General features: G+C 47.7%; 1 protein-coding gene across 1 annotated transcript in view; it reads left to right on the top strand.

The window, feature by feature from the left end:
• Positions 1–24,915, top strand: part of Asic2 (acid sensing ion channel subunit 2) — a 1,061,443-nt gene that overhangs the window by 417,012 nt on the left and 619,516 nt on the right. The gene's annotated exons all lie outside the window — the stretch shown is intronic.

Below are 24,915 nucleotides of genomic sequence, written 5' to 3'. Positions count from 1 at the left end.
ACACACACACACACACATGCACCTGTAAAGATATGTTAATTTATTTATTTTGAAATTTTCACTTAAATGCTCTCATGGGCTGTGAATTATTCTGCTGCTTCCTTTGCTCATTCAATGCCCTGAGACCTGTCTGTGTTGGTATAAGGATCTGGTTCATTCGTTTTATTCCACCCTGGGAACACACCGGAATTTGTTTGTCCTTCTAGTTCTTTGCCCTTGCAGGCAATGTGGAAGTGATTATGCTTTCCGGGGTTCATGCTAAGCATGTGCAAGGGTGTCCCCCAGCCTACATAACTAGAAACAGGATTTCTGGGTTACAGCGGAAGCACGTTTTCCATCTTACTAGGTCACTGGATCAACATCATTTTTAAACACCGTTAAATAGTGTTTTCGGCAGACTCTGGCTCCTGGGTGACAGGCTGGCACAGACAGCCTGTTGGGGGGCGGGGGCTGTATCTGAAACACCATCTGTACAGCTGTCACAACAGCCCAGAGGGTCCCCTCTCAGAGGCGGCTGTGGGGACCGCGGCAAAGACACGTGTATTCAGGTTCTTCCTGACAGGCTGGCACTGACATTTAAAAGGCTGGTGAGGTTCTTTGTCCTTTTACACACAGGAGGGACATCAGCTGAGAGGCTGGAGGGAGGCTGAGCAAGATAGAACCACAGAGCTCAGCGTCTGGGCAAAGAAGCTCCCATGGGTGGGAGGGGGGTGTTCATGTTCCTCCACTCAAGTGTTAGGGTGACATTTGTGAATCACGTGTCAGATGTGGAACTAGACTCTGGAGTCGAAAATCCACAAGAGAGGGGCTCTTCCCTTCTGCTGGGACACAGTAGGCATGGCTGGGGAAATCTTCTCTATCCACGTTCCTTTCCAGAGAAACAACCCCAGTCCTTGGGCCACCGCCTTGTTCTCAATCATTGCAGTAAGGGCCCTCACCCTTGGGCTGTGAAAGCTGTCTCAGATGATGGGACCAGAGGTCACTTGACTCAAAAGTGCTTGCTAATCTTAAGGCCATCCAACATCCAACGGCTTAGCCCCACATTGAGAAGAAGAGTGGGATTTAAGCAAAGCAAGGCATGAGCCCGCCGCGGGCCCTGGGCTGGAAAGTCAGGAAGGCAGAATCTGGGCAGCCATTTCACTTGATGGGTGAGGTGAGAAATCAGGGAAGAGACGGCACAGAGAGGAAACAGAGGAGAGAAGAGATCACGGGAACCTCCCTGCCGCCGAGCGATGGAGAAAGTAGCACTGGTTCTTGTATCCCCAGGTCCCAGGTGTAAACTCCTCACCTGTCCTCTCTCGGGTTGCCCATGACCCTCTCCACTGGAGCTTGGTGATAAACTCCCCTGCTGAGTGAGCTTGAGTGGGGTTCCTTTTTCTAACTCTGAAAGCTCAATCAGAAACATGGGGAACTGGAGAGGAGGAAATATCTGAGATTGACATTCAGGTATGGCTTAGTCTTGGCTGAGGAATGGAGAAGCATGCTCCAGGCAGTGGGAGCAACTTGAATACCAACAAAGAGGAGAGAGCATGAGCATATGTGGAACTTGAGTGGGGTCCCAGCTTGGCTGGAACATGGGGTGCCTGCAGAGGAGGGCGGGTTGTGCAGAGAGAAGGAATGCCCAGGGCCAGACCACCACCATGCTTTCCTCCCAGGCCTAGGTACCAGGGCTTTTTTTCTGTTGACAGTGGGCAGTCATTGGATGGGACACAGTTTTGCATGGAGCAATCAAGTTTCCCAGATTCTGTAAAGGTGTAGATGTGAGGTTGAAGTGCAACCTCAAAGCCCACCCTTGACCTTGCCTGGAACTTCTAATGACAGAAAAGTTATCCACCACTGCGAATCTTCCTCATAGAGCCATGAAACATCAGATTGGGAAAGAATCTCAGAGATGCTTCAGGTCTGCTCTGATTGTCTAGAGAAAGCAATGGGTCGCCATCTCCCTGTGAATGGGTCACAGTGCTGGAACTAGGATCCAAACTGTCTGTCTCCCTTTTAGCACCCTTTCCTATCACTGTACCGTCTCACAAAGCAGATCCTCCACCAGGCACCTGTGATCCCAGCCCTTTCACGGGGTGAGGGTTCACCCTGACTGATGTTGAGAATGCCCCCATCCTCAGAGCTCCTCAAAGCAGGCACCAGATTCTAAGTGAGGGTGCTTGCTTAGCACTCTCCACGCACCTACTTTCTCCCGACAGGCCCCTCTTCTTCTCTTGGCTTTCCTGCCATCAACATGCTTTTGACCTTCTCAGACTTGGTGCACCTAATGGACCACCCAGATTCTTCTGGCACCCCTGAGTAACCCTGGTGAGTCCCCTGACCACAGACCTGGTGTTCGGCACAACTGCTTCCACGCAGTCCCCCGAGACACATCAGGTCTGGGTAGCCCTGCTCCTCCCACACAGCCCAAGGCCAACCTGTAGCAGAATGTTCCCCTGGGAGAAGTGACATCAACAGACTTAGAAGCCCAGGACAAGATAGGACAGAAAGGAAAGTCAAAAATCGAGAGAATTCTAAGTTTATGTACAAATTTAATGCATACCAGATAAAATTAACAGGACGTTGTTTTTCTAAAGATGAACTTCGCTTTAGAACATTGTGTGAACACAGCATGGTGCTGGGATATTCTTTGAAATTATGCTACTGCTTAAGAAAGGACGGACAGTTCCGTGAGACAGAATAGCAAGTCCAGAAATTAAACCAAATAATAAGGGAATTTGGCATATGAAACAGATACCATTTTAAAGTAATGGATAAAGAATGGATGATATCATACAGAATATTGAGGCAGCTGAGCAGCTATCCAGAAAAAAAATACAGTTGGATTCCTACCTCACAAGACAACAAAATTAATTTCAGATAAAGTAAAGAATTTAGTGACAAACCCATAAAGAACTAGAATATGAGGGCTGGGGATGTGGCTCAAGCGGTAGCACGCTCGCCTGGCATGCGCGGGGCACTGGGTTTGATCCTCAGCAACACATAAAAATAAAATAAAGATGTTGTGTCCACCGAAAAATAAAAAATAAATATTAAAAAATTCTCTCTCTCTCTCTCTCTCTCTCTCTCTCTCTTAAAAAAAAAGAACTAGAATATGGGATGGGCTTGCAGATACATATATATATGAATATGTACTATACACTCATCTATGTATCTATCTATCTACCTACCCTATGTGATATTTTAATATAGAAAGTCCTTCTAAGTATTTTCAGCAATATTTAGAACTTATTGGAGAAGAAGGTACAGAATTCAATTTCTGTGTGAAAAAACTAAAAAACAAAAACAACATCCCACCATAAATAGTTCCATGTTCAAATGAAGAAAAATCTTCCATTTTATGTTGTGGCTATTTCTTATATTGAATATATAAATAGTTCACAAAAATTAGCAAAAAAAATAGCAGCCATCCTCAAATATTGGGCAAAGCAAATAAGCATAGTTTACAGAAAGATAAGTAGATGGTTTATAAAAATGGGCAAAGATGGGGCTGGGGTTGTGGCTCAGCGGTAGAACACTTGCCTAGCAGGTGCGAGGCCCTGGGTTCGATCCCCGGCACCACATAAAAAATAAATAAACAAAATAAAGGTATTGTGTCAAACTATAACTAAAAAAATGGGCAAAGATGATTGATATTACTCATATGAGAAAGATAAATCACAACCAAGAAGGAATTCCATGTTTCTCCTGTTGCACTGATAGAGAAAAAAGGGTTTGATACCTGCAACTCCTGGGCTGTGGGGAGACAGCTGCTTTCATACAGTGCAGAGGGGGATGTAATTGGGTACAACCTCTATTGAGGACAATTAGTCTATCAGTGTCCATCAAAATGACATAAGCACAGTCTGTATTGGCAGCAATTCTGCAGCTGGGAATCCAACCTGTGGATCTTCTCACAGATCTACAAAATTGTGTGAGTGTGTGTGTGTGTGTGTGTGTGTAAAAATATTTTTGCAACATTGATCTTAATAACAAAAGTTGGGGAACAATATAAACATCCATTAGCATGTGATTAGTTAAATAAGCAATGGCCCCTCCAGATAAAGAAAACACAATTCAGCTGTTAAGAAGAAAGAGCAGGTAATTTTGTCTAGCTTATGTGCCCCATGTGAATTTAGGCAAGAAAACGTGCAATTCTATATAAGTTTGTATCCGACTCTTCCTTTGACTGCCCTCAGTGAACCACGCCTCTCAGGACTCAAACGTGTCTAGTTCCTTACCATGGTGTTTTTAGACTTGGCGTTGATTAGTTTGGGGCAATGGAGGCACAGTGCAGATGGAGGCTTAATAAGAACCTGCATCTCAGCCCTTACTATCTGGAACCTCTTCTTGCAACTCAGTCATTACCCTGCAAGGAAACTCAAGTTTCCGTGTGGAGAATCTATGTAGAGAGCAAGAGATGCCATCAGCTCCAACTCTCCTGGCCATCCGGGCTGATGCAGCAGACCTATCACTGACAGTTTTCAGGCAGCCCTGCGACATTTCAGCTCAGCACAGGGGGCAGAATGAGCAGCCCCGCTGAGCTCTGCCTGATTTGCAGAACCACAGGCTAATAATAAACCACTGTCTTTAAGTTGCTAAGGTGTTGGCTGGCCTTTTTATACAGCAATAAACTCTGCATATTATCACTGTGTGTTTGTGGGGAAAAATGTATGTACGTATATTCATAGTGTGTTGGTTTCTTTGGGCTGCCTGAACAAACGGCCACAAACAGGGTGGCTTAAAACAACAAAAATGTATTCTCTTAAAAGTGCTGGAATCCAGAAGTCCAAAATTGAGGTGTGTCAGGGTTGCACTTCCTGTGCAGGCTCTGGAAGAGAATCCTTCTCTGCCTTTTCCAGCTTCTGATGGGTGATGGCATTGCTTGATGTCCTTGGCTTGTGGTCCCCTCACTCTAATCCAATCATGAGGATCTCCTTTTCTGTCTCTTATGAAGACACTGCCATTGGATTTAGGATCCATTGGATAATCCAGGATGGGATATCTTAGGATGTTTAGCTTAATTATATCTGCAAAGGTTTTTTTTTCTTCAAATAAGGTGATATTTACTGGTTGCAAAGATTTGGATGTGTCGTATCTTTTCCATCTATTATTTCTGTAGAAAAAAATACACAAGAAACTGATAAAGATTGGCTGCATCCATGGCAAGAGAAGTGAGAATTAAATGGTGGAAAGACAGAGGGAAAAGGGAAATATGTTTTCTGTGTGCATGACTCTGAGATGCTTTTGTTCATCACACCTGGAGGAGAACTGCTGGCATCCAGTGGGTAGAGGCCAGGGATGCTCCCACACCTGTGATCTGCTTCTGCAGTCAGTGACCCAGGGAAGACAAACAAGCAAATGGAGGTGGAGATTTTACATTTATTTGGGGTTTGTCTTTGGGCAGAGGTTTCTTCCCAGGTACTATAGACAGACAGCTCTCTGCATTCTGATGCTCACACGGCCAGGCAGATGCATCTTGATAGTGACTGAGGGAAGGCAGATATTCCAGTCCCACTGCCATTAAATGATCTCTGTGCAGATGGGGACAGCTGTGTTCATCTGGTGCCAATCATTGTTGTGCAGTGACCTCTGCTAGATCAGTGACTGCCCTTGCAACTACTGCGGTCAAACATGTGCTTCCTGCACAGACACCTGGCAGAGAACAGGCCGTTCAAAGGGGGACTCGCAAAACCTAGTCTCCCTAGCTAAACACTGGGGATAATGGTCCCCCAGCAATTCGGGGGCGATAATTCACGTATCAGAATGTTGCACATATATGGAATATTGTCACATAAGTGGACTCAGATTTGGATGGAGCAGCCTTTGGTGGAAATGGAGGGATAAAGGAAGCAAGATATCCATTCAAATTATCCAGTCTGCAAACAGCCTGCTATCGTGTGAGTCACTATAAATGACACCACAGCATAGGAGGCTGTGAGGTCTAATGTCATTTCCAAGAACTGGCCCTGATGTCAATCTGGTCTCTCCCACAAAATTAACTATACCACTGGTGATTGGATTTCATGGCATTGCTAAGATACCTTTCATTCTGTTTTGATCTATTTCATAGGAAAATAATTTGCAAACCTGCATGTTTTTACTGGCCTGCAACTTACCTCACAGTGGATCCTAATACAGTCTGGGATGACCAGGTAGTGGAGACCAGCTGCCCCGTTCCGTTCCATTCTTCAATTTGAACACACACAAATACACAAAACCAACAATAAGTCCCAAGAGCCCAAACACACCTCAGCCAGACAAGATGGAATCATTTGAAACCAGCGGCCAGCAGGCTGCTTCTTTTTTGATAAAGGTGGCTTATAGAATTTTCCAATTAACCCGCATGCCTCCCCAAACACACACACACCCCCTCTCCCTGCACCTGTGAGGGGCTGCACGGGCTATAAATTGAACCTGAAATGAAAGGAAGTGAGGTGGATGCGGCCCTGAGAAAAATGCGATGATTAATCTCCTCTGGACCTTCCCAGGTTGCGCGTAACGGGTTTGGGTTACCTCAAATACTCGTGGCTCACTTTCCTGAAGCGGCAAAATGACAGGTAATGGCTTTTGGAAAAAGCCAAATAGGGGAGATGGCTTCCCTCTGACCAGATTTATTTTAATTCTCAATAAACAGAATAATAGCATCCTTTTCTCTGCTGCCTGCCAGGTCATTAGAGGGGTTTGAGCTGTGACCATCCCTGGGCATTGGACCTGCCACCAAATGTCATAAATGACATCCAACAGATAATGACCCTCTTATTGTTCAGCTGCCGAGGAGATGGCCCATAGACTATCTGGATTCCTCTTTTGGCACCTGCCGCCCAAAGCCACATGGAAGGGGGAGAGCACAGTGGAAAGAGAGCCAGAAGGGCTTGGGCACACTGTGCTGGGAGGAGGTATCTAGAGCCCCTATCTTCCCCTCCCCCACCGCACCAAGGCTGCCACCCATCGAGGCAGAGGGAGGAAGGGCCCAAGCTTCCGGGTGATGACAAGGCAGAGAGAACAGAGCACAGCTTATGAATTAGTCTGTCCTAATGCATGAGAAGTGTCATCCTGGGTTGCAGGCCAGGGTAGCTATCTTTCTCTGTCCCTTCGCTAGTTTTGATCCTCTTCCTTTCCTCTCTCTTAAAGGCTTACCCAGCCCCCACCTCTGAATCTATCCCTCCAGACTTCACCTCCCTCCATTTCTGTTACAGCTCTCAGGCAATGACTGCCTTCTCAGGCAATGAATCTCCTTCTGGGAAAAGCAAAGAAAGAACTCACACCAGGGGGCACCAGCTATATGCTAAGTACAGCATTCAGTATTTTCAGTGTTATCCCATTCACTCCTCACCATCCTGTGCAGAAAGCATTCCTCTTGTTCTTGCTACATATGAGAAACCTGAGACCCAGAGGGGTTGAGCCATCTACCCAAAGACACACAGTAAGTAGAAGAACCAAAATTTAAACTGGAGCCTGTGTGATCTCAAAGCCTGTACGTGTTCTTCCTCCGTCGTTCGTGATTTCAAGGAGACTGTGTTCAGGCTTCTTTTCTCGACCCCTGCCCTTCACTGATCCAGCTTCGCTAATATCACTCCAGTCCCCCTCTCCCACCTCACCCCCTTCCAATTTATGGCCTGGGGTTCTGCCCGCCCGGGATTAATCCACAGCTGGGAATGGACCTCAGTTCTGCTTCCCAGAAGTCAAGAAGGATGTTGAGGGAGATAAACACGTGCCCACTGGAGAACGGGGCAGACAAGCCTGTTCCCGGAGCTGGTTGGGAGGTGATCCCAGCATCTACCAGTGGCCAGCTCTTCTGACCCCAAGGCTAGCTGGGCTCTTCCTGCAATATGAGGCCACCCTCAGAGAGTGTCCAGAGGGCTCTCCTGTCTTCCTGAGGAGCATTGAGGACCAGGAGAGCTGTCCATCCATCTCAACCAGCCCGAGCAGGGCCAGGGGAGAATTGGGGTCCAGGAGGAGAGAGGGCACAGGATGATCTAAGGCTTGGCCAATTAGATAACGTGGTGCAGAATTAAGTGTTGGACCTCACGACGAGATTGGTTGGTGTTCCAATTCACCCCAGTAGGAGGAGTCCTTGCACCCTCAGTTCTTTTCTCAGAGCACCTCAGATTCTCCGTCTGAGCCCCAGTTTTTCCTAAAGAATCCAGGATTCTTTGCTGTCCCTGTTATGTTGTGATTTTACCAGGAACCTTTCTGCTGCCTGTCCTGGCCTGTGCACCCCACTCTCCTGCTTGGCTTCGGCTTTTTCTATTCCTCCAGGCCCTGGGGTGACATTGTAGGAGCCTCTGCTGCAGCCACAGGACCCCAGAACCCACTGGCCCAGCCGTCCTGCTGGAGCAGATCCCAGCCTCCTCCTTCTAAGAAGGGAACCTCATGAACTAGGTAGTCCTCCTGCAGAGACTGGCTCTCAAAGTGACCTAGGAAGAGGAAGTTTCAAAGCTTGCCGTGTGCCAAGAATCCTGTCCGAGAGCAGTGGCCATCCAATTGAGAACAAGCACATCAACATTGGCCCCGAATCCCTGGGCCTTTTACAACTTAGCCAGGACACAGATATGGGCACCCTATCAGACATAGGCCCTTTTACTGTTATTGAGAATCCTATTAGAGTGCTGTCTCTAGGCTTCAGTTGACCCACCTGACCAATGGGGCTCTACCGTCCTGAAGCTGGAGAGGATAGCTAAGGAACAAAGGATTGGAGGAGACAGTGTGTGCAAGAGCAAGTGAGGGATAGACTCTCCTTAGCTGAATAACGTTCCCACGCCTGCCAGCCCTCTTCCTCTTAGAATTCGAGCCGGCCCCTATCAGGCTGGTTAGGCCTGTCCCTTGTTTGCCAAGGACAGCATGCACTTTGGGGCCCAGGATTTGCATTTCACAGCTAGTCAACCCCTGATTGGAAACATGATCCTCAGTTCTCCCTTATCAAGGAGGAACTTTCAGGGTAATTTAGAGTTCAGGCTCAGGCGGGAGAAGAGTGTGGGAGCATGCAGCGGGGAGGCAGGGGAGTTTGTGAAGGAGAAGAAAGAGAAGCCAGCTGTCCGTCCATCCGGTGAGAGCCACACACAGGCAGTGGTGAAGGCTGGAGGGCTGGGAAGAAGCCATTGATCTTCCTGCATGGTGATGGAGGGATCATGGTGGATGGGGAGCTTGCTTGGGATCAGGAGTAAAGGATGGGTTTCTACCTACCTGGAAAAATGGCGGACACCATCTTCTGCCTTGGGAGAGTCGAGGAAGGGAGAAGCAGGACTTCCAGATGTCTGTAGGCCAAGTTCCACCTCTCTGAGGAAAACGAGCCCTCTGCAGGAGTAAGAGCATCAGGGTTAGACCAAGGTTGTGCAGTCTGGGGGCTTTCTTGCCTGCAGGACTGGCCTTGGTGTTGGGTGGAAGGCCTGGGAGCAGACCGTCCAGTGCACTGCCATTTCTGCTTCCACACGACGGCTCTGCTTGAACCTGCCTCATGCCTAGACTTGCACATAATATCTGCCTTCGCAGCAGGGACCCTGCTGTTATGTATTTTTCCAGCTTGGTACAAAATGCAGTGGTATTCCCACATGACACGGACCGTTTTGTTCTTCCTCTGAAATCTGATAATGCACATTCCCCCTCCCAACAATTAAAAAGAGCAGACATGAATATAATTTCCTTAATTATGAGACTTTTTTTTCCTTTTTGACAACATCGAGGCCTGCCACTTCCTGTCAAATTCAGAATCTAGAAAAGATAATAATCAATTTGGCAGGCAATTAGACATTTATGATATTCAGGTTAGCTTCACATATCAATATTTCATGGTGTTCCTCAAAGAGGAACTGGGAATTTCTAACTGTTGTGCCACCCCAACACGGTAGGAAAGCTGTCCCCGCGGTGGTGCCTGCCCTAGAAGCCAGCTCCAAAGTGAGCCACTATAAAGAGGAGCTTCAGGGAGACCATGCTGAAGAGACCTGGGCTCCTGGAACCTGACAACCACTGCCTAAGCCATTTTTCTAACATCCCTGCATTTTGGGGAGATTTGGGCCAGCATTTGCTTTTGAAGATCTCAAGCTGTATGATTTGTAGACTAGATTTGAGCCTAGAACCTGTTATGGCGTATCCTTAGAAATCAGAAAAGCAGAAAGTATGGAGAATGATCAGCAGAAATGTTTTAAAACCAGTGGGCTGGAGTTGTGTGGAAAGACCAGCGAGAAAAGCCCAGGTTACCTCTGAAGGTTCAGGTACTTTTCCCTCAAGCCGACTGCTACGGGTCGCTGTGCATCCTTACCCCCTAGGCTGAAGTGCTAATTCCCAGTACCTCAGAATGTGACCTTAGGAGAAAATAAGGTCATTCACTGCACGTGTTATTAGTGGGATTGAGATGAAGTCTGTTCTGGTCAGCTCTTGGTTGCTGTAACCAAAATACCCAATAAGACCAACTGAGAGGAGAGAAAGTTTATTTAGGTTCACGGTTTCAGAGGTTCAGCCCATGGTCAGCTGACTCCATTGCTCTAGCCCAAGATGAGGTAGAACATCATGGAAGATGAGGGTGGTGGGAAAGCATGGCCCCATTCATGGCAGCAGGAAGCAGACCTCAGGGAAGATGTCCTCTTCCAGGGCATGTCCCCAGTGACCCACCTCCTCCAGCCATGTCCCATCTGCCTATGCTCACCACCCAGTTAGTCCATTCACTTTAGGGTGGACCGGTTAGATTCCAGCCCTCACAATCCATTCATTTCTCTCTGAACATTCCTGCATTAACGCAGGAGTTTGGGGGGCACACCTCAAATCCAAACCATAGCAAGTGCCTATGGAAGTAGGGTGGACCCCTGATCTACTGTGATGCACAGAATGCAGCCCCCTAATGCTTTGATCTGAGCCTCCAAAACTGTGAGACAACACATTTCTGTTTAAGCCACCCAGTCTGGGGCACTTGTTACCGCAGCCATAGCAACTAAATGCACTGACTGTCAGAGGTCTTGCAGAGGTTGGGGGCTACGGCCAATGCTGAGGTGCTATCCTGTGCTCTTTTGGTTTATGTCACTCACTGTTAAAATGAACACTCCACCACCTTGGAACCGGGAAGCCCTTTTGCCAAACTTATATTAGCTGAGAATAATCTTGGCAGGCTAAATAGGCTGAAAGCTGGCTGTGATTGGAAGACTTAAGGGTATTTCTTATTTTATTTTTTTTAATATCTCAAGCAAGGCATTACTTAACTCCTAATTCCACTCCTTGATTAAACATTAAAGGTTTGTACTGGCTCTGTGGAACATGGAATTATCTGTTAACTTGCAATCATGCTAAATTCATAAATCTAATTTGACTCTGGCATTAAGCCAGGAGCAAATGCGAGAGATTAACTTTTTTTCCCAACGACCAGGACTGAAAATGAAAATTTTTCTCATGTTATTGTTTTGTTTTTTTTTTAATTGATCGATGTAATGTGATTTCTGGAGGCCACAGGCAGATCTCTTGAATGTGGAGAGAATAGGAAACGGGGAAGGGGACGCTCATTCCTCTCCAGTTTCTTGCTTTTGGAAATTCAAACACAAAAGAGGTCGCTGAAGTTGTCCAGTGTGGAGCTGGCTTCTGACTGACGGAATCACAAGGTTCTGCAGAGGTCCAGGCTTCACCTGTCACAGAGAAGGAAGTGTAGGTCAGGAAGTTATCATCGGTCAAATGTCACCTGTGGAGGCTCCACCAGCTTCTAGCTGGGTCCCTGCCCTCTACAGTTGAAGCAGGGACAGAGGACAGTGAATCAACAGTTCTAGTCACTGGAATAAATGCTGTGACCTCAGAGCAATGCAGAGAGGCTCTGGGACCTTTGGAAGGTGAGGGAGGATGGTTTTTGCAAGGGGTCCACCAGCTGAGTCTGCAGGGTGACAAGAACAGACCCTGTGTAGAAGGCGAAAAGACAGATCTTTCTGGAAATTGGTACAGCATGAGAAACAGTCCAAAACTGGGACCCAGGCCAGTCTCCCAGCCATGCAGGACCTTGCCCACTGTTCCAAGGACCTCAGGCATCATTGGAAAATGACAGGGAATCTGAAATGCTTTGGGAAGGACACTGCAGAGTTTTTTTTCCAAGGACCAGCCTGGGGTCACCCTAAACAAGTGATTTCCACGCTACAGGTGGTGGTGGGGCATTGATTCTGCTCTCCAGGGGACATTTGGAAATGCCTGGAGCATTTTTGGTTGTCACAGTCTGGGGAGCTGCGGCAGGTGTCTTGTGGGTGAAGGCCAAGAACGCTGCTAACCCTCCTGCAGTGCACAGCTCAGCCCTGCAACAGAGAATTATCCCACCTCAAGAGCATGTGTGCTGAGGCTGGAAACTCTGCCCTCCACCAGTTATTAACAAGGGGGATGGGATGAACAGAGAGGCCAACCAGGTTCCCTCGGGTCTGGGGAAGGAGACACCTGTTCAAAACGGGCTCAACCAGGAGGGAGGGGGTGGGACTAGGTATGGGGCAGGCTCTGGCCAGGGTCACTGTGAGGAGGGACAATAGGACACTCAGCTTGACCTAAACAAGCCCCTTCCCACTGGGTACCGGGGAGAAGCAGGGAGCCAGCGCTTCCCCACTGCCTCGTCCCTGATAGACAGATGGCAGGACCAATTCAATTTTATGAGGTTTTCCACATCCTGGGATGTGCTCTTCAAAAATATTCAAATTTAGATACAAAAGCTACTGTATAGTCAGAAGGAGAAAATACATGCAAACAAATTACACATTTACAATAAACCAACAAGTGTCACAGATGGAGGCGCCGCGCACACAGCCCCGAGTTGCCTCCTTGGCTTTGCAGGCTGAGCGAGGCCTGTGTGTTCCAGGGCCATGGGGAGACCATGAGCTTCCTGCTCAGCACCCAGCAGGAGGCTCCATCACTGTGCAAATTGGCAGCAGAGTCCTTCTTCTTCCAGGAGGGGTAAGGAACATCCTTTGGAAATTTGATCCAGTGGAGACAGACACTGTGGGTCCTGGAGGACCTGCAGTGGGTCAAGGGGGCTCTTCTGGGGCTACTACCCGTTAGCTCAGGCACCTGGAGGACCAGGGAGAATGCTGGCCACTGACCACTGACCTGCCAGCCCCTCCTGGTAGCCCATGGTGGGGAGCATCCTGGTAATCCCTTTCTTTCTTTTAGGTCTCTCCCAGCCTCTTCAGAGAAGCTGTAAAGAAGGCCCCAGGGTCAAGGGGCTCCCTGTTTTTTCCTGGACAGTTCCTGTCATTCCAGTGAAATCACAAGGACTCCCCACTGTCTGGATCCCCCCCACTTCTTACCGTCATAGGAGGTGCTTCACCAAATGACACCCCACCCCAAGTCCAATACACCCCTCTTTTATATGCCATCCTCTGTTTCTGTAACTGTAAAATGGGAGCAGAAATTATATTCCAGGCTTCCTCAGGATATCACAAAAACTCAAACCCATGTTCTGTTCTGCAGCCTGCAAGGCCCCTTCCTGCCTCTCCCTTCTCTGCTCCAACTTCATCTCCATGCATATTGCACCTCTGGTTGTGGCCTTCCTCCTGTTCCTCAAATACACAGAGTCCTGCTCTGCCTCAGGGCCTTTGCTCTTGCTGTTCTCTCACTGGAAGGCTGTTCCCTCTGCTTTCACCTGCCTGTTCCTTCCGGGCCTCATTGTACATCCTCCAGGCTCTTCTTAGGGGGTCTTCTTGAGTGTCTTTATCTTAAGCAGGTTCCCATCCCTGTCCCCCAACTCTGTCTTGCTCTTCGTTGCAATCCTGCTCCGTTAGAAAGTCACCTTGGTGAGTGTAGAGCCCAAACTATTCACAGCTGCATTTTAGGACCACAGAAACCTGGTCCAAGGTGGGCCTCCAGAGACCCACGCTGAATGAGTGCCTGGATTAATGAGCACACAGGAGAACGAGGCAACAGAAGCCACAGCCTTGGAATACCAAAGGCATCGGGAGAAGAGTCCTTCCTTCTCTTCCTTTACCCTAAAAAATATGGGCTTACAGCTTCTGTTTGACCACCTACCTATAGGACAGAAAAGCACAGGACAGGTCGGGGGATACAGGGCAGAAGCCAGGGGGTTGTGCTAGTGAGAGATCTTGAATCTCTGCCTGAGGATACTTGTGATCCCTTTGCCTGTGCAAGGTGATCCAGGCTCACACACAACTGAAATACGGAGTTTGGTGGTTGTTTGTGCACGCCCATCTAGATATTTCTGGAAATCCTGATTGCAAAGATACTGTTGAACAGAATGACATATTTTAGACCTTGAACGTACATCTTTTGCTGAAACATGAACCCATTGAGTTCAGATCCTGCGTGGATTTAGCTCGAACACATGGAGCTGGGTGCGGGGGGTGGGGGTGGGTAGCCGGGTTCTGCCTCTATCTACCTGTGAGAGTCTGAGCAAGTTATGGACCTCTCAGAGCCTCAGTTTTCCCATATGATGCATGCAGAGGTACTACCAGCCTCTTTGTGCAAAGGAGAGGCACACAGACTTGGGAGAGTGTGGTGCAGTGATTGGCTGTGGACTGGCTGTTGAGAGATGAAATGAAGTCCCATGGACCCTGGGTGCAACTTGGGGCCAGTTCCTTCTCCTTTCTGGGCTGTGATACCTTCACTTCTACAGTGTGTGTGTGTGTGTGTGTGTGTGTCCACACACACACATATGTGTAAAGGGGTAGGGTTAAACCAGGCACCATGATTCATAACTTGCAGTTCTTCATGAGACAAGGCAAGGATGCCCCTTAGGAAGGATCAGTGGCAGCGTGGACAGGGCACTCGGGCACCTCTCAGATCATGGCATCTCACACCTGAGCTGTGGCCAAGGTGACTTGGGGAGGCACATGGGGCAACAGCAAGAGCTCAGGTGGAGAGAACACGCCAGGCGAGAGCAGGGTGAGGATGAAGGTGGGCTAGAGGTTAAAGGGGAGTAGGAAACATGGTGACACCAATGACTTCTGAGTGGTGAGTTGCTATGTGCCTGGTACCGTCTGAGCGCCTTGGAGGATGAAGGCACTCATCATCACAGCATCCGAAGGCAGAAGCCTCGATTTGTATGACCAGGGATCTCAAACTGCACAATGCATTCACTTCTACTGTTCTGACTCAGTGTCCCCCAAATCCCTGAGTAGTTTTCAGGATTGAGATGGTCCTTCTTATTGGAAAGACAAAGAGACAGGCCCAGAGAGATGAAGTGGGTCACCCACAGACACAGATTCCTCTGGGCTCAGACCTTTCCAAGGAAGCCAGGCCTGCTTCTGTGCTCTTCCCATGACACCACCTGGGCCAGCAGAGGGCAGAAGAGAGCAACATTGCTCTTGCAGGACTGCCAGGGCCAGCCTTAACCCTGGGGGCGTCATAGGATGCATTCTTCCACCCATTAAAAAAAAATGGGTTGGGGTGTAGCTCTGTGGTAATGGGCTTACCTAGCATGCCTGAGGTCCTGGGTTCCATCCCAAGCATCGCAGGAGAGGGGAATACAAATTAATAAGGAACAAAAATGGATTTTTTTTTAAATAACTTACAAATTGTTTGATTTGGACAACTCATTTAATCTCTCTGAGTTCAGTTCCCGTGTCTATAAAATGAAGAAAACAGTATTTGCCTCATAAGGATACAAGGTTTAAATGACAGACGCATACAAAATACTCAGCAGTTCCTGGCTCGGAGCAAATACTAAAAGTAGTAGCTACGACGGTTGACATTCTTCATTGGTTGGAACAACATTTCTTTCATTTCTTCCATCATTTTAATTCACCAAACATTTATTCATTCCATATCTGTTATGGAAAAAAATATATACATTGCTCCAGGTGCTGGGGGATGCACAGAGGGTGTTTTGAAAATGGTACAGACATGGTCTCCTGAAGCAGGGGACAGAGATGTTACAAGGTAAGTGCAGGTACTGTGGGGAGGGGCCCTGCCAGCAGGTGGGGGAGATGCAAACACCTCCTTGGAGCACTGAGCCTTTGAAATAGCTTTGAAATAGGTCTCAGCTGGGACCTACCGAGTCCCCATCTCTAAGGGTGGGGATCACTCATACGCACCTTTCCATCTTTTTGCAGGTGATTTTGATAATAAGCCAGGTTCACAGAGGTGCTGGGTTGCACACGGAAATGTGTGTGACTAATCTCCTGAAGATGAGATACCAGGACCCATGCTCCTGCCCTGTGGGTGGCTATCTCTGTGGGTGGCTGGTGAGGATCCTAGAAGCCTTAAAATGAAAGGGACACAGGGGACACAGACTTCACCCCCCAGTGGAGGACTCTTCTCCATCTCCCTGGTACTACATGGTCCTTGAGCTTTTCCTTAAACACTGCTCATCCCCTCTGAGCCTCAGTTTCCCCATAGTTAGGAAAGCAGTTGCGCCAGCCGATTCTCATGCCTGTCAGCCCTGACCCTAGATGACCGTACCACGTCACTGCTGGTAAGGAACAGGCTGGATAAGACAGTAGGGACTTGGAAAGAAATCTGTTCCCTGCCTGCTGGAGCTTCTTGTTACCCACAGAAAATGCTCCATCCAGCCCTTTCTCCTGGGCCTTGGGCTCTTCCTCTAGGCAGCCTCTGCCTCCTTGGCCCTTTGTATCTTCTTTGTGCTTTAGTCGAAATCAAATGACCGGCTCAGTCTTTCCCAGATCCCCTCACCACATCATTCCACCATCCTGAATGTCTCCTCCTTTCTGGGCTTGCATATGAGACTGTCAAACCCTACAGGACTTTGTTCAAGTGCTGCCTCCTCCATGAGGCCTTCCTTGATTTCTCCCAAATCTTCTCTTCTTTACATCCTCTGGGTCAGACTGGACAACATGATCATTGTTCATTACCATCAGCCGACATTCACAGAAGGTTCACAGTGTAGGAGGCATCCCGTAAAGAGTACTCCATGCCTTATTTTATGGACCCCTTTTACCCCTTTCATATTGGTACTATTGTTATTTTTATTTTGCTACCAATTTCTCAGGTCCTACAAGGACAACTTGAAATCTCTCATGAAATGATGCAGCAGTTTCCAAGCAGATAACTGTGGCTGAATGGGATGGGTCAGGTGGAGAGTAAAAGAATTCTGGGGACACTTAAAACATTGGGAAAATAGTCAACAGACAAAAAACTTAATGCAATAGCTAAGCTATGGGACCACACTAGGTGCCCTTCAACAGATGAATGGATAGAGAAAATATGGTACATATACACAATGGAATATTTCTCAGCCTTAAAGGGGAATGGAATTATGGCATTTGCCAGTCAATGGATGGAACTGGAGACTCTCATGCTGTTATGGTATGGATGTGAGGTGTCCCCAAAAAGCTCACATGTGAGACAATTCAAGAAGTTTTGGAGGAGAAATGATTGTGTTATAGCCTTAACCTAATCAGTGAATTAATTCCCAAATGGGATTAACTGAATGGTAACTTAAGTGATAGGGTGTGGCTGGAGGAGGTAAGGAGTTGGGGTTGTGGCTTTGGGGGTATATATTTGTATCTGGCAAGTGGAGTCCTCTCTCTCTGCTTTCTGATCCTCGTGTGAACTGCTTCCCTCCACCGTACTCTCCTGCCATGATGTTCAGCCTCACCTCCAGCCCCAAGGAAGGGAGGCTGCCTTCTATGGACTAAGACCTCTGAAACCGCGAGCCCTCAAATAAACTTTCCTCCTCTATCCACAGTTGTTCTGCTTGGGTGTCTTGGCGGCAGCAGTGAAACAGCTGACTAACACACATGCTAAGTGAAATAAGCCAATGCCCCCAAAACACAAAGGTCAAATGCTCTCTCTGATAAGGAGGGAGAAATAGAAGTTCATTGGATTAGAAAAGGGGAATGAAGGGAAGGGAGGTGGGATGGGGATGGGAAAGACAGTGGAATGAATCGGACATAACATTCCTATGATCATATATGAGTACGGGACTAGTGAAATTCCCCGTCGTGGACAACCACAAGGATGGAATCCTAATTAGAATAGGTTATACTCCATGCATGTCTCGTATGTCACAATGCACTGTACTGTCATGCGTATGTAAAAAGAACACAACAACAGCTACAAAAATAAACTTAGGACCAATGTGAGTGTGTCTGTCTTGTGCTGGAACACGTTAGGAAAAAATACCCCCGTCAAAGGCAGTGGCTCAGACTCAAGCCTTGCACAGATTCCGGAAATGTAATGGGTGATGCAATTTTTTAAAGTGAAGACTCTTTTTTTTTTTTATTTAAAGCCAGGAGTGAGAAATAAAATCATAGCCACCATGCAAGTGCTATCCAGTGTTTACTTTGGACCTTGTAATATGGCAGGGAGGGTGGGCCATGGGCACTGGGAGGGGAGCAGAAGAGAAGAAACCCCTTTTGCCAGATCTGTCACAGAGCAGGCGTGTGCCCCCTCTCTTCCTGCACAGTTGCTTTTTAATTCAAGGAGTTGTTCAGATGGGAAAAGCTGTCTGTCTGTAATGGTCCCAGTGGCACTCAGCATTAATGGAGTGTGTGAAACCGGCCCTTTGGGACAAGGTATTTGAAAAATGACTGCCAAGGGTTAAGAACCAGGAGGTTTATTTTCCGTTTTTGCAGAAATGAATCCCAGACACTTTTTTTTTTTATTCTGGGATTTTTTTTTTTCTGGGCTTTTCAAACCCCCGAATGAATAGGAAGGAAGAAAAACTGAGCCGAAGTGGTTCCAATTTGCAACAGGAGTGCAATTTCAATTGATTTAAAGTAGGGGAGCAACAGAGGTAATGATCACAGGAAGAGGCTGGAATTAGTCAATAAATAAGGTTCAAGGTCCTAAGCCTGACGTCTCTTTCATTAGCCTTTAAAGAACAAGAATAAAAAGATAGGTGGGTCCATTTATCAAGCTCTAATAAAAGCACGCATTGGTGTATACATCCCATGGCTTGGGACCTGGATCGGATCAACAGAGGCACTGGGAACTAATCTAGAACCTACCACCCCAGCAGCATGATCTGACTCACAAAGATGGGCTTACTAATTGCAATCTTCCCAAGAGCCTCAGCAACCCCCAGCTGGATGCTCTCACCGGCTGTGAAACCCAGATCCATGCATTTCAATGACGTGGGGTCTGATCACACGTTGCCCTCGTTGAACACTAAATATCTCTCTAGTCATAGTTCTCATCTTCCCCAAGCTCTGCACCATTCTGGAAGGCAGTCACAGGGAGCTGCTTCCCCTAATTCAGTGCTCGGTGCTGGACAGTTCATTGTCCAGTGGGAACATGATCGTGGGCATGATGCAGAATTAATAAAATGAAGGGTGTGCATCCTGGCTGGCATGCAGTGGACACTCAATGTGTCAGTCATTGTTACTGCAGTGGTTGTTTACTGATTCTTACCCATAGGATGACAAATATGTGTGTGTGTGTGTGTGTGTGTGTGTGTTGGAGGAGGAGCAATTAGCACAGCCCGAGGCCACGTGACATGAAGAAAGGAGACCAAGGAAGGCTTGGGATGTGAGCAAACATGACATCTGTTTGGAGCAGGAAGCTGCAGACTTTGGAGAGCAGGACATGTCCACAGAGTGGCTGAAGCTACAGATCTTGAAGCATCTCAGGCAGCATCTCCAAAGAATTTGGATCTGTGTCCCATAGATCCTTGATCTTTTCCATCTTGTAAAGCATAAATGAATATGCTTTAAGAATCTGAGGCTGCTGGGGTCACCATCGGAAGAAGCTCTTCTCAGGGCTGATATTTTGAGGGAGTCTCATATTTTATCTCTAAAGCAGATTCTCAGTTTGTATTGCACTCTGCAACATAGTCCATAAAAAAAAGAAAAAGTTCAAATGCTGGGACTCTAGGAAGATGTCCCATGTCTTCCTGGGGCTTCTCCTGCCACACACCCCAGAACTTGTGCACCCAGTCTGAGACACGCCATTGTAGGGGATGGATGGACCTGGGGAAGGGTTTCAGGTGGGAGAGAGGTGTGCTGGGGATTGCATTTCACAAAGATGGATGGGTGGGTTATGAGAGCCGGTCAGGAGGCTGGGACACTATTCCAAACCCAGCTGCAGCCGTTCTTTGCCTGATCCGAGGAGGGAGCAGGAGGATGGAGCCCAGCGAGGCCTTGCCTTCTTCACGTTCTCATGTTTCCAGGAAATTGTCCTCACTGTTAAGAAAAAGAGCACATTTGAAAATTGCTGCAACTCCCACTTTCTCTTCTCTTTCAAATTGGTGTTCCCTTGTGGGAGACCAACCTTGCATGTGACTGAGTCATTCCCTGGCTGGGTGATCGAGGGTGTCTGGCAGCAGCTATGCCAGACTGCCCTGTCCTTCTTGGGTAACTGCATGGGCGTATCTTCCTACAGCCCCATGGGTGGAGCTACGCTCACCTGTTCCTTTGTAATATAACCCCTTGCCCTGTTTAGGATAGAATCTTCCATGGAAGTGCCTTGTGTGTGTCCCCTCCTCTTACTGTGCCCTTGGGTGTGGCCTACCCAGGTGTCAGTCAACCTGCTGACAGTGGACATCATGAAGATAGACTCAGCCCCCTGAAACCTGACCCCCTGCCTCATTTGAATAGCTTCTCCTCAATAAAAGGGGTCAGCACATGCAGTCTCTCTCTCTCTCCTTTAAGGTCACAGCACCCCCAAAGAAAAAGCTATTTCTGTCTCTTGTGTGGTTATTTCACACAGCCCAGTTAGCCCAGTTCCCCTGGAGTGACCCCTGAGTGTTTTAGTCATGAGCAAACCCGGCAAATGGTGTCCCTGGGTGGGCAGAAAGTCTAAGTGCTTAAGCCCCCCGGGACAAAAGCCGCGGTCCCTAAATGTAAAGGTTCTTGATCCTAAGATTTCAACATTCCTAAGAACATAACTGGCTCAGACTGAAAAAACTTCTCTGTTCTGATGACCCCTTAGCCACCCCGCACCTGCACAGCTGGTGGGCAGCCCACAGCAGGTGTGTGGTGGGGAGGGGAGGTGGCAGGGTCGTTCAAAATCCTGGGAGGTCTCTATGCAGTGTGGCACATGTGCGGAGGGCCCTCTGGTCGGCAGTACATACTGGCCATATAAGCCAGGACCCGTATGGAAGGTTGTTCGTCTCTGCCTTGGTCAAGTTTGGGCTCTGGGGTGAGTGCGAGGGGGGGCGTCCTGATAGTCTCTGTATTCAGCCTGTCTTCCTGCTCTGCTCAGCAGAGCATGGGTCCCACATTCTCAGGGAATTCACCAAACCCCTGTCCACCCCACCAGTTCACCCAGTGTCCTAGTTCACCCCAGGCCTTGGAAGCCTCCTGCCTTCCCTGTCAGTCTATCCCCACCCTGGCTTTAAGCTTCCTCAAGCTTGTGTTGTTGGTTTGGTGGGTGCCGCAGCTCTGTTCTGTCAAAACAGGCAGGCTCACAAAGAAACCCAAACAAACTAGACAAACACACAGGAGAGGCAGCTAGCTGCAACAGCAAGAACCCAATGCAAATGGAACTCTGTCTTCTTACCCTTTAATGTCTCACCACCCCATGGCCCCCAGCTGAATATCCACGAATAGTGAGAGTTTCCCTGTTCTTTTTTTTTAATATATATAAATTTTGAGGATCTTTTCTAATTTTGTATTTGTTCTTTTTAATATGCATGACAGTAGGGTGTATTTTGACATGTTATACATACACAGAGTATAACGTGTTCTGATTAGGATCCCATTCTTGTGGTTGTCCATGATGTGGAGTTTCACGGTCATGTATTCATGTATGAACATGGAAAGTCATGTCTGACTCATTCTACTGTCCTTCCTGTTCTCTGTGTTTGAGAGCAAGGGGCTTAACACAAGCTGGTCTGTGGTAGTTTGACGGGTCTGAGAGGCGCTCGATGGATGATTTAATGGTTGTGATGAACTGTGGTGATGCTTTTGAAGGGGAAGGAAGTAATAGATTCCCTTCATGTCTGTCTGTCCATCAATGACCTACCTCTCTAGATACACATACACTCTTATCTCCTAGGCAACCCAATGCCCCTGAGCATAGGCTTTTTGAGTTTGCTGACATGGACTTTGCTCCTGAGAAAAGGAGCACAAATGGGCACCCCTGCGGTGACACATTACCCCTTTCAAGTAGCCTCTGGTCGCCTTGCAGTGAGACATTGCTTTGTTCCAGTGATGTGAAGTGAGGTGCCTGGGGACATCTCCGGAGCGGCTGAACAGGCATTTGTGCCCACAGCTTTCCAAGTTCACAGATTTGAAATTTGATCACTTACCCGGGAAGGACTCTCCCGACAACTGACTGCCAACAACCAAGGGCAAAGTGATAGACCAGATAGCCCAAAGTCTGGTACTGAAGTGGATCTGTAGTATCAGGATGCTATGCGCCATTTCAGCCACTTGTGTGGGCTACGTCCCCCTGGTGCTGTCTGGTGAGGGACCAGAGATGGGTGAGAAGCCTACTTGGTGAGCACAGATTCCAAGAAGGGAAATTCAGTGTTGGGGAAAGACCTGTTAGACAGGCAGCGTGGTGGAGGGTGTGGGGAATGTATCTTTGCATCTAATACCGCACTGAACACAAGCCTGGCTCAGCCATGGAGATGGGACCAGGGAAACTGTGCCTGGGCAGTGTTCACATCATTTCCAGCCCAAGCAGGAATCTTTGAAGTCACTTGTCTATTTTGAAAGGGTTGGCTCAGTTAAAATTGCATAGTGTGTTGTAAAAATCCTCTTAATGGGGCACACACAAACGAAACCCATCACGATAGATCTGCAAGCTAAAGAATCAGTATGCTCCTCTCTGTCCTCTCTATACTGCTAGGACTTTTTCCAACCTCCCTGGGTGCTCGTAGACCACACATGACTCATGGCCACTTGACAGGTGGCCAAGTGAAGGTATGCCTGAAATATGAGTAAGTTTGTATTAGTAGATCAAAGTAACTATCAATAGGCGTTCTCATTCCATCTTCTCAGCACTTATTGGATTACCTTGGATACTTACTTTGGAAATTCCCAAGCACAGGGTGAGACATCTTGGTATCAGTCAAGGAGTCACACAATGAACGTTTAAATATCAACTCTGCTGCATGAAATGGGCAAAAACTGAGGATGCCGAGAGAGCACAGATCGGAGGCTTTGGCTCTTTCCAGGTGGTCAGGGTCCGCTGCCTAGAGAATGCCTAAGAGAATTGAGCTGAGATCCAAAGACAGAAAACATAGTTTCCCAGAGGAAGAGTCAGGGAGGAGATGTCTCGTTATGAGAAACGACATTTGTAAGGGCCCTGAGGTTGGAGAAAGGGAGTCCGGTGGGACAGCTGCCCAAAGGTGGGTGTGCCTGGTGCAGAGACAGAGGGGACAGAGGCAGGAGCACAGGGACTCATACAGCCTGCGTGTCAGAGGAGGTGCTGAGAAAACATTCTGGGATGAGGGGGTCGGGGAGAGCACAGAAGAGCATCAGTGAGGACAGTTCACTCAGCACAGGTTGGGGTCAGCTGATGGCAGCTGGGGCCATGGGACTCTGAGGAGAGCTGCCCTGAGCTCATTGGGATTCAGCCCAGAACATCTGGGAGACAAGAGAGATTAATAATAAGAGGGCAGCGGAGTGTGCAGGGGAGGGCAGGGATCCACAGACAGCCATCACTGTGGCCAATAAAAGCCCAAACCCGCCATCCGCCGGCCAGTCTTCCCCTCGCTTAACATTACAGTCTGTGTCCTTGTATCCTCTGTGCAGTGTTAAATTATAAATTGGTTCCCCTGCCACATGGCACTCACATACAGCTCAACGTGACTCTGCCACATACCTTGAGGCACAGGGAAGACTTTTTAAATGAAATATAAATTATCTCATACCCCGCACTTAATTAATGCCATCTTCTACTTAAGATCTAACCAGAAGACTCTACAAACACAATTTAGCACGCGTCCACTCCTGCAAAGATTGAAGGAGTGCAAAAAAAAAAAATTCTCATTACATCATCAGACTCAGTTACATTCAATAACAGAACACACTTCTCTGCTCTGGATAAATACATTAGTATCCACTGGAAGCTGTTTGCCAAGCTCCTACTGAGAAACTAATATTTACACAGAGAAATGTTTGTGTTCCTGGGAGGCTACCGCATGTGGGTGAAAGAGCAGGCTTTGGGAATCAGACAGACCCAGGCTTGAATCCTGGATCCTGGACCCTCCTGCTATGTGCACCTGGAAAGTCTGAGTATGCTCTCAAAGCCTCAATTTCCTCGTTGGGGAAAAGGTATTTACCTTGCAAGCTCATTAGGAAGATTAAATGAGATGGTGAATGTGAGTGACTGATGGCTCTGGCACATTCCAGGTTCTCCATCTGTGTGTGTGTGTGTGTACACACATGCAAGTGTGTGTGCACACCTGTTTCATGACATCATCTAAACAGGGTTGGCAAAGAGGCTACAATTGACAAGTCCTCTCTCCCTTGTCTTTTACTACAAGCCAAGGACAAATAATATCCCTTTTGAAAATTCTTTAACTCTCTTAATTTTGGGACCTTATTGTGGGTCTTGTGACCTTGGCCAAGTCACTTCAATGCTTCTTATTGTATCTTACACGTTATTTTAAAAGGATTCTTAAGCTCTGTGGAGAAAAGAGAAAGGAAGACAGGAGGAAAAAAAAGAGAAGGAGGGAGGGAGGGATGCAGGGATGGAGGGAGAAATAATGCTACTAAAAATCAGAAGTGCTCCGATAGAGCTTACTTTTGTCAGGCGCTGCTCCTAATGTATGACATATTCATTCATTCAATCATCACAACGATCCTATGACAAGGAACCACCTTCTCTGTTTTACAGATGAGAAAGCAGGCTCTGCTACGACTTGCTATGCTGTTTGAGGCCAAGTGACTTACTTGGCTTCTCTGAGCCTCGGTTTCCTCACCTGTAAGATGGGAGTGATGAAGATATGCACCTTGCAAAGCTTTCTGGTGAGGATTAGATGATATCATACACATAAAAGGTCTTTGCTCTGTACTTAATACACAGTGGGAAGTGTTATTTCCCAAGGAAGAACAGAGCAAGGATGGTCTCGTTCTTCTCTCCCAAGAGTCCCAGAGGACAGAGGAATGCAGACATGGGCAG

Source organism: Marmota marmota, unplaced genomic scaffold (assembly GCF_001458135.2).
Source record: "Marmota marmota marmota unplaced genomic scaffold, marMar, whole genome shotgun sequence".
In the NCBI taxonomy this organism is placed as follows: domain Eukaryota; kingdom Metazoa; phylum Chordata; class Mammalia; order Rodentia; family Sciuridae; genus Marmota; species Marmota marmota.
The sequence above is the reverse complement of the archived record's forward strand: the minus strand, read 5'-3'. Positions and strand labels throughout refer to the sequence as shown.